This window comes from Stegastes partitus, unplaced genomic scaffold (assembly GCF_000690725.1).
Source record: "Stegastes partitus isolate 25-593 unplaced genomic scaffold, Stegastes_partitus-1.0.2 Scaffold1248, whole genome shotgun sequence".
Taxonomy (NCBI): domain Eukaryota; kingdom Metazoa; phylum Chordata; class Actinopteri; family Pomacentridae; genus Stegastes; species Stegastes partitus.
In genome coordinates this window covers 21,870-37,903 of record NW_007578979.1, presented here as the reverse complement: position 1 = coordinate 37,903, position 16,034 = coordinate 21,870, and the positions used below count along the sequence as shown (strand labels likewise).

Sequence of the window (16,034 nt, the reverse complement as noted above, 5' to 3'; positions counted from 1 at the left end):
GTCTGCTGATGCAACAGTGCAGCTGAGACCCGTCACTTATTGCGAGCTGCGACTTCAGACGTGAAGCCGACACGTTCAGTTCACGGTCAGATCAACAGGAAGGAGTCCCAAAGTGGTTTTTGGTGAGCGTTTGCTGGACGTCAGCTCCAAAATAACTCACCGCAAGTCAAAGAAGTCGTCGGTCTTCCTGCGATTTATTCAAACTGATGCAGGAATCATGTGAATCTGAACATGTTCTTATCATTTCAGTAGAAAATAACCAGCTTTAAGTGGTTTAATGTGCTGAAAATACGAGTTTTTATATTGATTTAGGCGAATGAGGCTGCAGGTAGAGTGTGGACTTTCTGTTTTTCCTGCGAGCAGCTACGATTTCAGTCCACCAAGACTCTCTTTGGTTCATCACAGCTCCAGTAGAATCGTTCTCCTGCTGCATTAAATTGCAATCATTATAAGATCACAGTGTTTTTTATCATCCTGATGAACAATCTCCACTAAACACGGGTTTAAATAAGCAAATCTACAGTCTTAAAGAGTCTGAAAAGGCTGAAGAAGTGAACACAAAGGAGATCAACACACTGACGTCTGTGGAAAAATGTTTGATTTAATCACAAGATTAAAGTGCAGATTTGGTTTTGCTGCTACTAATCTGATTTCAGTCCAGCAAGACTTTCTTTGTTCTCTGCAACTCCAGAAAAAAAAAAACAACTTTTTGGGGAATTTCTGTCCTAAAAATATCAGATTCTCCTCATGACGTCCAGATCGTGCATCTGGAAACAGACACAGGAGCTCTGAAGGTTAAAGAAGCTTCGCAAACAGCAGGAGAAATAATATTATGTCTGCAAACAAGCGGAGGAGGAAAAGACGAGGCGAGAAGGAGGACGAGATAAGGGAGAGGAGGACCATAGAAGGAGATCTATAACCTCTGTCACATAATCTGCTGAAAATTCATCAGCTTGACTATCTATGGTGAGACGCACACGCCGGGCAGCAAACACACGTGTCGGACCTTCTGCTCGGCCAGGAGTCACATGAGGGCTTTTTTCTCTGCACCAGTGGAGGGTCGAGGAGGAAAAACTCCACGAACACACTCTGACGTGTGGAAAACCCAGAGCGAGGTCAGCGAGGGAGCAGCGCCGCGATTATCGGCCTTCAGGATACAAAGTTTGGCATCGAGACACGAATCCTGAGGCTGCGTCCGAACTGAAGCTGATCTAAACGACTCTGGAGCTTTGGGACGCTTCCTTGGAAACTCTGCAGATCTTGTTTTCGGTTTGGGCAGATTTATCACGCTCTGATCTCGTGACCTTTTCCCGGATAAAAAGCAAGAGCGTCGGCCAAAAGCAGCAGCTCCAGTGTGGTTCTGAGGAAGACGCTGAAGCTTGTGTTGGAAATCTCAGTGTGTCGGTGTTTAAGTAACAGAGATGAACCCAATGAACCCAACTGGTGTCATTTACAGCAAAACATTTAGCCTCATAATTACACATCAGTGGTTGTGTTTCTTCAAATCAACTCAAAAAATAAAGACAATCTTAAATAAAAATCCAACCTACAAAGACCCACAAAAACATTATTTGGTGTTTAAAGGAAAAACAGAAAGTAAAGACGGTTTAAAGAAGATTAAAACTCAGTAAAGTCGGGAAAGTCTCTCAGAATAAAGTGTGGTTTGAGTCGGGACACTATAAAGGTCACCGCCTGAACCTGATAACTTCATTTACTTCATGTTATTAAATATGTTCTGTCGTTATCTTCAACGAATCAGCAGAACAGCAGGCGGCGAACTGAAACTAATTTTTTACTCAGTGTTGGTTCATTTTTTCCTGCAGCTCCTCGGAAACAGAACGAAGACGGAGAGAAAAGTCTTGTGTGCAGAACGACACACGACTACAGAAATCATTTAAATGAAAATAATGAAAACTGAATTTCTTTCTTTGCAAAAAAAAAACCCCAAAGAAATCTGAATCCAACATGTCCAACATTTTCTAGGAGTTTCCACAAGGCTCCTCTGTTCTCTGGTTCTGATCCATGCTGCATTTATTTACTGATCCAGCAGGTTTTATTTGTCATCTCTGTTTTGTCCCTTGTTTGTTATTTTGTCTTGTCTTTGCCGTTTGTGTCTCTTTTTTGTCATTTTGCGTTTTCTTTTTCTTATTTTGAGTCTTGTTTTTGTTGCTTTCTGTTCTGTTTTGTTCATTTGTGTCTCTTTGTGGTTTTTCCGTCTCCACAAACTCCAGATATTTAACTATTTACACGTTTCCAGCCTGTTTAAATCAACAGGTTCAATATTTTTTGCAGGTTTCTTCTTGACTAAGTATTTACATTGACAGAACATCATCATCTGCAAAGAAAACAACAAGCAGAGGCTATGACGCATCTGTACAACATCTGTAATGCAGAGCAACATGAATGTTACACATCTGGTCCTCTATCCAAACACAGAAACAGATCAGTTTGGTGGCTGAATTAGGGGCTAAGTTAGAATTTTTCTGGCAGATATTTCTAATTTAGGGCACAAATTTGTAAAGCTTAAGCTGAATATTCACAGCGTTACAGATTTAACACCAACAAAATACGTACTGCTCTATGTTCTAATGCCAAGACAAGAACCTCATATATAAACTGATTACAACATGTATTTTTTTTGTTTTTTTTCAGGTGGCATCGCAGTTTGAACAGGACTGCATGATGTGCGATGGAATTAAAGTAATCATTTTTTTTTAAAATGAAGAAACCTTCTGCATAAAGTACATCCTGAATTGAAGAATTTGTGATTCGTTAATTGAATTAATTGTTCAGCCCCAGATGAAGTGACATCAATCAGCATTGATGTTCCAGCAGAAGTCATGCACAGTCACATTTTCAGGTCGAACTGAACTAAAACTCTTCAAAAACCCTGAGCCGATGTATCTTAATCATTATTTCAGACAGAAAAGCAGCAGCGGTTTGGCTCTTGGAGCACAAACACCGAGCATTTTCCCCCTTCTGTCTCTTTCTAAAGCATCTTTCTCCAGACAGCAGCAGTCTGAGGCTGCAGCTTGGTGATCCGCCAGCGTCTCTGCTCTTTCTAGCTCATCGCTCCTCCACGTTGCCCACTGACAGCTGGCGTGTCGGAGCCGAGAAAGTCTGGAGCGTCTCAAGTGGGAGTCACAGCAGACATTGTTACAGGAGAAGTTTGCTCTGCGAGATGAATGTCTGCAGCAGCGCTATTATTGCTCAATAAAAGCTGGCTGTCAAACCTCAGAGCAGGTGAGAGTACCTGAGTGTGGCTGCTGCACAGGTGGAGGCCGGCGATGAGGACGATGGCTCCGAGCGACGCCACGACGCTCCACGCCGAGCAGAGCCACGCGGACCACATCGTGAGCGATTAGCGTTCGGTCGGCCGGACGACGCAGAGACGAGCCGTGCAGTGGAAGCTTCCACCTGCAGCACTCGTGCGTCGTCTTCACGCGACGCCGCAGCATTTGTGTGTGTGCAGGAATCGACGATCCTGCTTCATTTGTTTGGCAAAGTGGGGGGAAAAAAACACACAATCTGGACATGCAAATGGTCCAGCCGGGTCACAACATCCCCGAGTCCAGACGGAGTTCAGAGGAAAACCATGTTTCTCTACTTATGTGTGTTACAAACGAATTGAGCGTGACACTGAAACACGAGTAATTAAAAACAAGAAGACACACACTCGACTGTGAGACGTCGACGCTACAACAACAAATCTATCAGCCGTCAACTGTCCTGACAATCAGTCTAACAATCAATTATCAAGTTTGGCTCATTTCTTCAGAAAGAAAACGTCTAAATTCTTTGATTGCAGCTTCGTAAATGTGAATATTTTTTTGGTTCATTTCCTCCTAAACTGAAAACGTTTTCTACAAAACAAGACATTTGTCATCTTGGGCTTTTTGGAAACAGATTTTCTGACATTTTATAGACGAGAAAACGAAGATAAAAGATGGAAATTAAAATATTAATTAATTAATTAAAATAAGTTTATATTCTTTTNCATGGTGTGTGTCAGAAAGTTTGTATTCTGCTTGCTGAAACTGTTTTCGTATTCTTGTTTTTCCTATTTGTTCTATCTATTTCTTTCTATGTAAAGCACTTTGTAACATGTTGTTTTAAAAAGCGCTATACAAATAAAGTGTTACTTACTTACTTACTTACTAATTAAACAAAAAGAAGACACACACTAGACGGTGGGACGTCGACGCTACAACAACAAATCTATCAGCTGTCAACCGTCCTGACGAGTCTAACAATCAATTATTCAGTTTGGGTCATTTTTCAGAAAGAAAATGTCTAAATTCTTTGATTACAGCTTCTTAAATGTGAATATTTTCTGGTTCATTTCCTCCTAAACTGAATACGTTTCTATAAAACAAGACATTTGTCATATTGGGCTTTTTGGAAACACAGATTTTTCTGATATTTTATAGACGAGAAAACGAAGATAAAAGATGGAAACAAATTCACCAGCAATTAAAATAAGTTTATATTGTTTTATGTTTGTTTTTTTCCAATAGTAAAACCAACCATTTTACCAACTTTTAACAAATTATTATCATTATACAAAATGTCCCAGTTTTGTTAAATTACAGACAATAACTGCTGATAGCACCGAGGAAAAAGTATTAATTTGCATTTTAACAACTAAAAAAAAGACCAAAACTGCAACATCCACATTAAAAATCTGAATTATATTGCAAATATAGATTATTATCATTATTATTATGCAATCTATGACTGTAAAATCTGTCATTCTCACTGTATACACATTTTCAAAAGAAAAATATAGATTTTAAAGACGTTAGCCTCATTTTTCTTTTTTTTATTAGAGTTTTTGAACATATTTTTTCTAGAACCTTTGCTGCCAGATTTTTACAGTTTTTCTACTGATATTTTACACATTTTTTTGGCACATAAATACATTCTGAATATTCTTTATTTGTAAAACTGCTGCAAGATGAATGTCAGCTATTGTAAACCTCTCTTTGTAGCAGCGTTTAAGGCTTTAACTAACCAATCAGCTGAGTGTATTTTTAATTAACCAGTTTGTTGTATCGTCTGCACGTCGTCTGCTGTTGGCCTCAATATTGAACATTTACTGCGTTTTGAAAACAGAAACGGTATATCTGCAGCCTCCATACTGACTGATTTGTCCGTCTTCCAGTGACATTAACACTTTAGTAAGTAGTGCTTTAACACTGCTGTCCTATGATAACAGTTAACAGCTAATTGTACATTTCTTGCTGCTGCTGCTATTCACTGAACTGTGGGTGTGTGATGAAGCCTAAACGTGGCGGCGGCGCTGAGTCAGCGAGCCGTGACTCAACGAGGAGCAGGTGTGTTTACATGCAGCTCCAAAATACAACTTTTTACACCGAAAAGAAGAAGATTCCTTCACTGAATTCACATTGGTACGCTGGTACGCAGGTAAACGCACGACTGCAGCAGAAAGAAAGAACGAGTTCCTCTGAATCCCATGAGGTTTAACACTTGATAGTGAAAGAAAAATATAAGAAAACACAAAACTATGTCCAGCAGCTTCTTTGAAAATGTAGGTTTCAAAGGTTTAATGTGATTTTAGCCCTGATCTAACAGAGCTGGTGGTCCCTGCAGAGTCTCCACTGGGAGATAATTAAACTTTTTTAAACCAAACACCATCATATATGATCGGATTAAACACACGTAGCCTCAGTTTGCTGCTGTTCATCATCAGACAAGAAGGTCTAATAGAAACAGCAGGAAGACGTTCCACCGTGCTGAGTGTATCTCCAACAGCCTCTGTTCTCTGGTTCTGAGCCGAGCCGCATTTATTTATAGATCCAGTAGGTTGGATTTTCCTCTCGGTCTCTCTTGTCGTCTCTGTTTTGATTCTTGTTTATTATTTTGTCTAGTCTTTACCATTTTGTGTCTTTTTGCCTCGTTTTTGTCATTTTGTGTCTCGTTAGTGTCGTTTCGTGTCCAATTCACGTCTAATTTGTGTTTCGTGGTGCAGAATTTCTTGTTTGTTTGGGTTTTTTTTTTTTACTGTTTTTGTGTTTTGACGAAATTTTGATGAAATTTTACAATTTTAATTTTCCTAGTGGAACACGTGATTGATTCAAGGACCGTGGGAAACGGTACGATCCCTTAACTCTTTCTGCTCTGACAGTTTCTGGCTGGTAAATGGGGTCATTTTGGTGTTTTTCTTTAGCAATAACTTTCAAACCTGCCATCAGAGGGCTGAAGAATTCCTGCCACAAACCTCCAGGAGGTAAATATGAGACAATCCAGTATCCAGTCTCCTTCCTAATATCTATTCTGTTCTGAACATTTATTCCTGTACGTTGAGTTATGCTGCAGCACCGTCATGTATACAGCGGAGCCAGAGCAACACTTATACGTGTATATGTTTCCTGAGTGCGTCTCTAAATGCTTCTCGTTATAAAAGACGTCCTGGAAGTGTTTATTTTCACTGATGAATGCCTCGAGGGGAAGAACTGCGTCTCCCTTAGAGTCAGCTTCTCCTTCGGCTCTGCTCCGGCGACACACTGCCTGCAGCTCAGCCGGAAACTCTCTGAATTTTTGTCACGCGTCTGTCGCTCACAGTCGCGTCGGTCGTGTCGTCTCGGTTGTGTCGTGGAATGCAGAATTTTTTGTTTTTTACAAAATCTGGTGAATATAGACGTGTTATTTTTGGCCAATTTTTAAATGAGAGTTCTTTTAATTAAATATCACGATTTTAAGCTGAGGTTTGTTCTTTTTTTTAAAGATGGAAACATATCATGATTCACACAAGGACTGTCGGAAAGTTGTAAAATCTCACGTTTTCTTTCTTTTACAGAATCTGATTAGTTTGTTTTCAGAGAACTTTGGAGTGATTTTGATGGAATAAGATGGTTTTATGATTGTATTATAACACACATCACACATGATTCATTCAACAACTGACTGTTCTGGTAACAGGAGCGCTGCTGGCGTCCCTCAAACCACCGATGCTCAAGGACGGAAATACTGATTAAGGAGGGCGGAAAAAGTATAACCAAATGATTTGCATTTGAAAAAAAAAAATCCAGGTCAAAGTAGGTGAAGGTGAGCTTGAAAGTAAGAAAGGCCTTTTTGTTAGTGAGCTAAAAACAAGACAAAAGCATCAATCTGTTGTGTAAATGTTTAATACACACTTTTCTAGGCTCCTTTACTGCCAGGAATCCTGATAAATGGTGTAATTTTGCAGTTTTTTCATAAAGAAAACCTGCTTTTCAAACTGATGCTGAGTTTTTACGGGTTTTGATTTAACTGAAGCCAGTTTGCATTTTAAAAACGAGAAACTTGTGAGCGTCTGAGCTGTCAAAGCCGTCCCTTCACTGCTGCTCTCTCGTCGGTTTTCTGGCCCTCTCCTATCTCTGTCCACAGACCGGCTGGATGACAAGAGCAGGAGCAGGAAAAGCAGCAAAGTTTCCATTGAGAGACAGAAACAGCGATGCACAGAGAGAGAGAGGAAACGGTAAGCGAAGGAACTTCTTGCAGACAGGAAGTTGGGGGGGGTTGCCGCTTGCCTCAGCGACAGTATTTTCCACATCCGCCGCTGACTACAAACAAAAGAAGGACAGAAAAAAAAAAAGGGCCTCCGTAAACAAGAGAGCGAGCTTTTATTGGCCTCTTGATTATCATCTCCCAACATGTGCATCGTGCCGTTCGTCACATGTGCAGATTCCTCCTCGCAGCTACTCGCACACGTATGAACATGTTTTCTTGCTGACCGGGAGAGCCGAGGTCACAACCTGGTGCACGGCTCGTTTGCATGCAGGCAGCAGCGAAGGGGGGGAATGGCGTTGAACAGTCGGTGGTAAATAAAGGGGGTAACTCTGGGTTAGACACGAGCAGGGAGACACTGATGCATGTTTTCGACGGAGAGCCTCGGAGGAAACAACAAGCCCGATGCCGCTCACCGCAAGGTCCCCCTGCAGATACGAGCTGCTGCAGAGCGTCTGCAGAAAGTTTTAGCACAATCGAACGATTCAAGCCGCGACGATGTGGCGGAGGGTGCACGGCGCATCTCTTAGCAACCGGCCGGTGGAACAACAGCTTTGCAGAAGTGACAGATAGAAAAAAGGCGAGAAAAAAAAAAAAAGGGGGACAGCTGACAGAATGTTTGTGATGTGGCTGCTGTTCAGTTATGTTGTAACTCCGAGCTGCACTCAGATAAGAAGACCTGCCGCCAAAATTCAGGTCAGCGTGGAACATTAAAGAGATTATCCGGCTGCAGATCTCCGCTGAACAAACCAAACAAACAAACAAACAGCACGGAGTCCTGGAACTTTGAAAGCTGCAGAGGAGCTAATAAAAGCACGAAGCCTCCTATAGCATCTATAGGCGCATCTTTACGTCCCTTTTGCTGCAATCGAGTGTCACAAGCTGCAGGGTTTCCCCACCGAGCTGCATCCAGCGTTCTGTCTGTCGGCGGTGGAACCAGCACTCGGATGAGTCAAAGTACCACAATCACAGGCTAAAAATACTCATTACTGCATTTCAATTGTTGCTTCAGTGAAAGAACAAAAGGGACGAAACAAACTTCAAGAACCAAAAGTTAAAGCCGTCCCGATGAGGAGGGACATCATTCAGATTATGATTCCTGATGCATTAATTAATCTAAAGATGCTGATTTAACTGCTTTTAATACTTCTGTAATAATCTTGCATCATGTTAGAAAATCACTCTTAACTTTCTGAACCCTAAAACCTTCTGCTGAGTTTGAAAGACGTGTAATATCTATATTTTTTAAAAAGCCAATATGACACCTTTTTTCTTTTTGCAGCCAGAAAAGAAGGAATTGGTGGATGTTTTTTTTTTAGCTTCCTGGCGGTCCTCTAACATTCAGTTTCATTGGAAGAAATGAAGCAAATCTTAGCTTGAACTCTGGAGTCACTTTATTCAACTCGTCTCATTTAAAATTCCCCCAAAAAGAATCAGATTCTGCAAAAACAAAAGACAATACCGAGCTCCTCTGCTCAACCGTTCTGAGAGTTTCAGGTTGAGCTGCAGTCAGTGTTTCCTCAGAGAGACTGAGAGCAAAACCCAACCTACTGGATCAATAAATAGATGCAGCACGGATCAGAACCAGAGACCAGAGGAGCAGGTTGTTCTTTGTGTTATTAAACCAAATCTGCAGGTCAGAAAGTGCAAACTTCTCTCTGAAACGCAGTGAAGTTGAGGTACGAAGGAAGTACTCGAGTAAAGTACCTCTGGACTGTACCCAAAGTAAATAAAGTACTCGAGTAAGTGTATTTAGTTACTTTGCAGCGCTGCCACAATGTCAGCAGCAGCAGCAGCGCCTCAGACATGCACAAGCAACGAAAACACCAAATAAAGAACTGACCGGTGTTTCCCCTCTCGCTCTAACACACACACACCATACACACCACACACACACACACACACACACACACACAGTACAGCTGTGAGAGGGAAACTCGGTTTGACGTCACAGCGTCGCCTAGCAACCCACCGCCGTGGTAGTGAAGATTTTCCACTGCAGTGAAAACAGTGTGTGTGTGTGTGTGTGTGTGTGTGTGTGTGTGTGTGTGTGTGGTGATATTTTGTGTTCACTTACAGTCGTGGACTCAGAGGCCAGTTTCATCCACAGAGAGAAACAAAAACTCTTTTTTTGGAGGTTTTGAGTCGCGGCTCGGTGAAGCCCAGACCAACGCTGACGGTGCAGATTAACGTCTGGGTCAGCGTGTGAGAACATTTCAGAAGTTCACACGAAGGGAGTTAAAGTGGATCCGAAGCGTCCTGCTGAAGCTGTGTGCCGAGGGCGTGCCGACACCACGCACGGCATCTGTTTGTGCAGCGAGTGTGTTTGTTCAACAGGAGCATCTTTTCAGCAAATAGCCACGTCCGACGCATTCCCACATTACAGTAGAGCAGCAACAACAACAGCAGCAGCGTGTGCATCATTTATAGTAATGCCCCACTTCCGTTTCACCGAAGCTGCTGCAGCTTCATTTTCTGTCATCGACCTTTAAATAGTCTGAAGCTGCAGCCAAGACTTCACAGCAAGTTTATGCAAAAAACAGCCGCACAGATTTACACGCTTTGTAGATAAAGATTTAATTCATAAAAACATCCAGAGCTCAGAGTGGAAGTCGTGTTTCATTGTGATGTAAAAGTGAGAAACTTTAATTCATTAGAAGCAGAAAACTGTGGAGCAAATACCAACAAACACTTCAGTTGATGTCCAGAGTAGCTTCAGCTTCATGCAGTTTATCCAAATGCATTTTTGTTTATGAACAAGCATAAATATAAATAATAGAACTATTATTATCTGGATGAACTGATTCAGTGTTTGGTCAAAAATGCCAATTAGTGTTTTTAAAAATATCCAAAAGTTCCCCGCAAAAAATAAGAGTCTCATTTTGTCTGAAACCCAAAAATATCCAGTTTAATTATTACATTTAATAAGCTGCTGATAAATAATCAGTGACTTGCTGCAGCCATCGTTCTGTCTGTTGCCGACCTGCAGCTAACAGACTGGTTTTTGTTTATCGGAGGTGTTTTTAACTACTTATATGCACATAAACTAAATAATAACGGTGATTCTGGTGCATTAAAACTGCTGTTATCTTAAATCTTGAACCTCCCAGACTCAATATCTTATCACAAACATGAATCTCACGAGTGTTTGCACGATAAGAAAAAGTTTCCCGCTGCAGCGTTAAAAGTTTTCATCAGATGTTTTTTCGTCACACGACTACGACAGAAAAAGAACAACAAAAAAAACATTAAATATAATAAAAAATCCGTGTTATAACGTAAAAGCTGGTCCTGTGATGAGGTGAAGCAGGAGAACGTGACACATTTATGCGCTCTGATGAAGCTTTAAGGAGCTTTTCGTGCCTCGACATGAGAAACGACTCGTCCCAATAATATCTTTCACAGCCTGATGTGATCCTTTAAGCGATTTCTCCGTCCGTCGCTGTTTAGTTTCACTCTGCTCTAATGGAGGCCGGCGCTCGGCGGCGGTTTACACAGAGCAGCAAACAGCCGGCTGACTGATGCGAGCGTCGCTCTGCTGCTGCTCCACAGAACTCAACTGAAATCTGAGAGAAGAAACGAGCGGCTGATGAAGATCTGCAGCAGGTGTGGAGAGAAGAAAGCCAGTCGGAGGTCGTGTGGTTCTGCTCAGACGCCGGCAAGAGTCCAAACGGTACAGAGCAGAGCAAACGTGTTGATATGAAGAATGAAGAGTTACCTGATGCTGAGGTTTGTTTGGTGAATAGTTCAAAGGAAGAACGTTTGGCTTGAAGCTGCTGGTTTGGTCATGAAGACGAATGCATCAACAGTGACTCTTGTTTTTTTTGTTTTTTTCACCACTCGTGCTGCACACTTTCATTTTTTTGCACCTTTAAGACATTCGCTGTCAGTTTTCAGCCTTGACTCTGAGGTTTGTCCAGATTTCTTTAATTTTTTTAAAGATTTTATGAACCACAGATGCTAAAGTACACAAATCATTGGTCGTTTCTGAGAAATATTATTTCCAAATTCCAAGTTAATGAAGTTTTTCCACTGTGCAGTGAATCCATCCTGTTTTTAATATCCTAGTTATAGATTTTATATTTATTTGTTTATTTATTTGTCATTGTTTTTGTTTGTTTGTTTTGTTGGTACCCACTTTGTGAAGCATCTTTGTGTGTCCTGAAAAGCACTTTATAAGTATTATTATTATCATTATTATTGTTATTATCTTTACTTTAAATATCATCAACCTCTCTGGAATTTCTTTCTTTTTTCTTTCTTTAAAAAAAAACAAAACAATCCAGTCATGTTGCCATTTAACCTAATTAGTTGTGAGATTTTACTTATTATTTATACTATTTTTATTTATTTTTTATTTTTTTTAATGCAACTTTTCCGTACTTTTCATGCACACATCTAAAATTTTTTTTCAAAGCCGTTTCTGGCGTCGAGTCCAAAAATGAGTATATTTTTCAAAAAGCAATAAAATCTCTCATGTAATTTGTTGTATTTTTAATTGAATTTAGGCTTTAATTGGTTTAAAAATGGTGTCATTGTGCTCGTTTTTACATTTTTACAAACTGGGAACAAATTGCAAGTTTAATTTAGGACCGTGTGTTCTGTGATCGGTAGTAAAACACATTCCTAATGCTGCACATGGACCAGTGTAAAGGATGTACTACTATTACTAATACTTATACTACTAGTACTACTAGTTCTACCGTACGCATCAATAAGACGTCAACATTCTACACAAGATTCACGCCACGAAGTAAATAATAAGACGAGGAATTCACCAGTATAAGCGTCAGTGAGAGTTTTATTTGAATTGATTTAATTTATTTCCATCTCTCTCGTCCTCCTCTCTGCTCTGAGGAAACACTGGCTGCAGTTCAACCGAAAACTCTGAATTTCTGATTGTTGGAGAATCAGTTACGCTAAAGATTTATTTATTTCTTTTTCTTTTTTAACATAATCTGCTGCAAACTGTTCATTCTTGGAGACTTTTTTTTATATGGATCTTTTAGAAAAAAGTTTTTGATGAAAAAAAAACAATTTTAAGCTTAGATTTAATTTTACTGTTGGAACTGCGCATCACACACGGTGTGTTCAAGGACCGTCGGAAAGTTGAAAACCTGACGATTCGTTCTGTTTCGACAGTTTCTGACTTTGACAAAGGGGTCACTGCTGCAGACTTTGTGAAGGTAAAGAGCCTTTTAAACCCACTGGAGGGTTTCGGGTTCAGATGGTTGACTCTTGGTAAAATATTGAAAAAACATGAGACCTAGCATTCTCTGAAACTGCACTTTAGTCTCTCTTGTCCTCTTCACTGCTCTGTGGAACTCAGAATGTTTAATTGTTGGTCATAACTGAGTCAGTCGTAGAGAATCAGTTGTGCCTCTTTTGTGTTTTTAACAGAATCGGCAGCAAACTGTTCATTTCTGGACTTTTTAGACGAGACGTGCAGAATAAAGTGGTTCTGATAAAAACACGGCCTTCAGTTCAACCAAAAATCTGAATGTTTCACTGGTGTTGTTGTTGTAGACACGCAGAACAAGGTGATTCTGATCAAATATTAAAATTAAAAATGTCAGGTGAACAATAAAAAAAAGGTTTTTATTTAGTTTTTCCAGATTCTGGCTGATAAACGACGTCGGGGTTTGTTAAAACTCTGCCTGCAGGTCAACTCATTTCTTCTATTTTTTACATTTTAGTTATTCTTGATGTCTTTTTTATATATATATTTTTTAATGAGGCATGTAGAATCTGTGATTTGCGATCAAGCCGATTTGATAAAACATCAGTTCGTCTGAGGAGATGAAAACATTTCAGTGTTTTACATAATCTGCTTCCACAATCTCAGCTGCCAGCGATACGAAAATGTTTTAAAGTTTACGGTACAAAATATGCCCTGAAAGAGTTTGTTTTCACCGTTAAATACCAAATAAATCCAAGAAGAAGAAGAAGGAGAAGCACCATGTCTCCCTGAAGGCAGAACAAACTGTACAACTTTCCCTCTCGAGCTGCTTCTTCTTCTTCTTCTTCTTCTCCTCGTCTGTCTTTCTGCCAGTTTGTGCTCCTGAGCTCGCTGTGCTTTTTCTCTCTTTATCACTCCTCTTCTCTCTCCTACATACCTCCCACACAGCCATGCATGCTTTATGTGTTTCTGCACGTTTGGTTTCCTTAAAAAAAAAAAAGAAAAAGAAAGAAAGAAAGAAACTGCACATCAGGAGCTGCAAACTGCTCTCGCTTCTCTCACGAAGAGGAGAATCCAGACGACTAATAACTTCTGCTGCAGCTGGTAAATACATAAAAAATAAAAAAAAACAATGGTCGGAAATATGCAAAGAGCGAAAACAAACACTATTCAAATGCAGCAGGTGGATTCATTTAAACAAATCGAGGCGGGATATCGGTCCAGGACGGTCAGTCGGAGTGAAAAATGCACCGAAATCTAAAAGCTGCATCTTAGAACACAGAAAGGGACGAGTCGGTTACGCAACCCTTTGTTAAAGTCGTGTTTCGAAGCAGAAGTGAGGCGGCCTCGTGAACTTTTCTCTGCCTACAAATAAAAACACAACCACCTACACACACCTACAGCAACACACACACACACACACACACACACACACACACAGCCAGCAGGCCTGTTGAGCTGCTGCAGCGTTAAAATGACACAGCAGCACAAAGCGACGCTGCTGCTCCGGCGGCGGCGGCGGAGCGACAACACGTGTTCTCCAGCAGGTACGGTTCAGCTTCAACACGCGTGACGTACAAAAAGTGATCCTTCAGTGGATTCTGTTAGTTTAAAATGACGCTGTGTTGCTTTTTGAAGTTTAGAAAAAGTGCAAAAATGAGGTTTGATGCTCATTTAGTGTTGTGTGTATTTTCTATCAGTAGCATAAGTTGCTAAGTTTAACGACAAAATCTTATTTTATCGTTTACATTTGGATAAAATCAATATTTACATGATAAAAATGGGGAATTTCAAGGTAAAAATCCTGAAATTGAAGCTCCAGCAATGATCATTTGAGAGGAATTAAAAATAAATAAAAATACGACATTTAACCTAAACAAGCAGCTTAACTCGGATCAACTTTATTCATTTATGCTTGTCACTATAAACTGATGTTAAGATTTGGCTTAATGTTCTTTCAGCGTTGTGCGTCTGACGTCAGGACGTTTCTTCAAAATGTTCTGCTGCAGCGAAACCTTCACTTTCAGTTTGTTTCCAGAAGACTCAAAACAAAGCAACAAAAAAAAAGCAGTTTCAACAACGATCACTGCACAGAAAATAAAGGATCTTAAAGAACCTAAAGCTAATAGCATTAGCTCGTTTCTTCGCATTTTTCTGCTGAAGCTCAACCAAAGACGAGGAAATGACGGTACGCAACGAGACAAAATCCGTCTTTCAAGTTTGGGGGGAAAAACGAACGCTTAAATCAGAAAGTCTGGCAACCTGAAGTGGATTTTTCTGGAAGTGAAGTTGGATTTCAGTGCCTCTAAATTAAACCAGCAGCATTAATAAAACGATTTAACTCACTGGTCACCAACATGTGGTTCATTTAAGGGGAACAAGCAGTTTTCATGTTTCAGTGTGTTTTCAGGAGATATTTCTGGTCCAGCGATGAGCACGTTTATTGTTCATCTTTATTTCATCTCCTGCCTTTTCTCTGCACAGACGTCACCGTTCGATTAGTAAACTAGCCGATCGTTCCACAGATGAAGATGTTTCAGAGACGCTGTGCAGCTTCGACTCCATCGTCTGCAGCGCATGCAGCGGAGAACGTGCGGAGTAAAGCAGTGAACGTGCAGCTCGAGTGCAACTAAACTCATAATTGTAGCTCGACCTTTTGAATTTAATGAAATCTCATAAAGAAGGGAGACAAATACTGCCGTTGTTAGTACCATTTGTTTGTTTGTTTGTTTGTTTGTTGGCAGAATCACACAACAACTACGAAGCTAAGTTTCACGCACCCTGGCGGAGACGTGGAAGATCAGACCTCAGAGCAGATCAGTGAGATGAATCTGTGTCTGACATCATGATGATCAAACTGCAGAACCTTACGTCTGATTTTGCAGAGTCGTGATATAACGGTTCAGAGTCGAGCTTCGGTTCACAGCAACAGATTTAAAACATGCGATGAACTTTCACCACATGAAGCAGAAGCGTGACGAGAATTCGCAAAACCACCGACACGACAGTTTAGAGGCCGGGTCAGGAGCTGCACAGAGTCGGAGGTGTGAAATAACAAAGCTGATGTTATATCAGTGGAACCACATCGAGCGAAATCAGCCATGTCGCTTATATCGAACAATGAGCAGCGAAAACAATAAAGTCTGAAACGTGGCCCCAAATTAATAAAACTGATCCACAGCATTAGAGTCGCTGTTTAGAAGCTGCACCTCAGGTTTCCCGTCTCAATACGACTCAAACTAACACATAAAAAACATGAATGTGTGTCACAATGTTTTGCTCTGGTCATAAAAAAACCAGCTCTGGTTTAAATTGAACCCTCTGAACTCCAGGCAGCAGCTTCTGG

General features: G+C 40.6%; 1 protein-coding gene across 1 annotated transcript in view; it reads right to left on the bottom strand.

The window, feature by feature from the left end:
- Window positions 1–16,034, bottom strand: part of LOC103369147 (inositol-trisphosphate 3-kinase B) — a 43,353-nt gene that overhangs the window by 11,937 nt on the left and 15,382 nt on the right. The gene's annotated exons all lie outside the window — the stretch shown is intronic.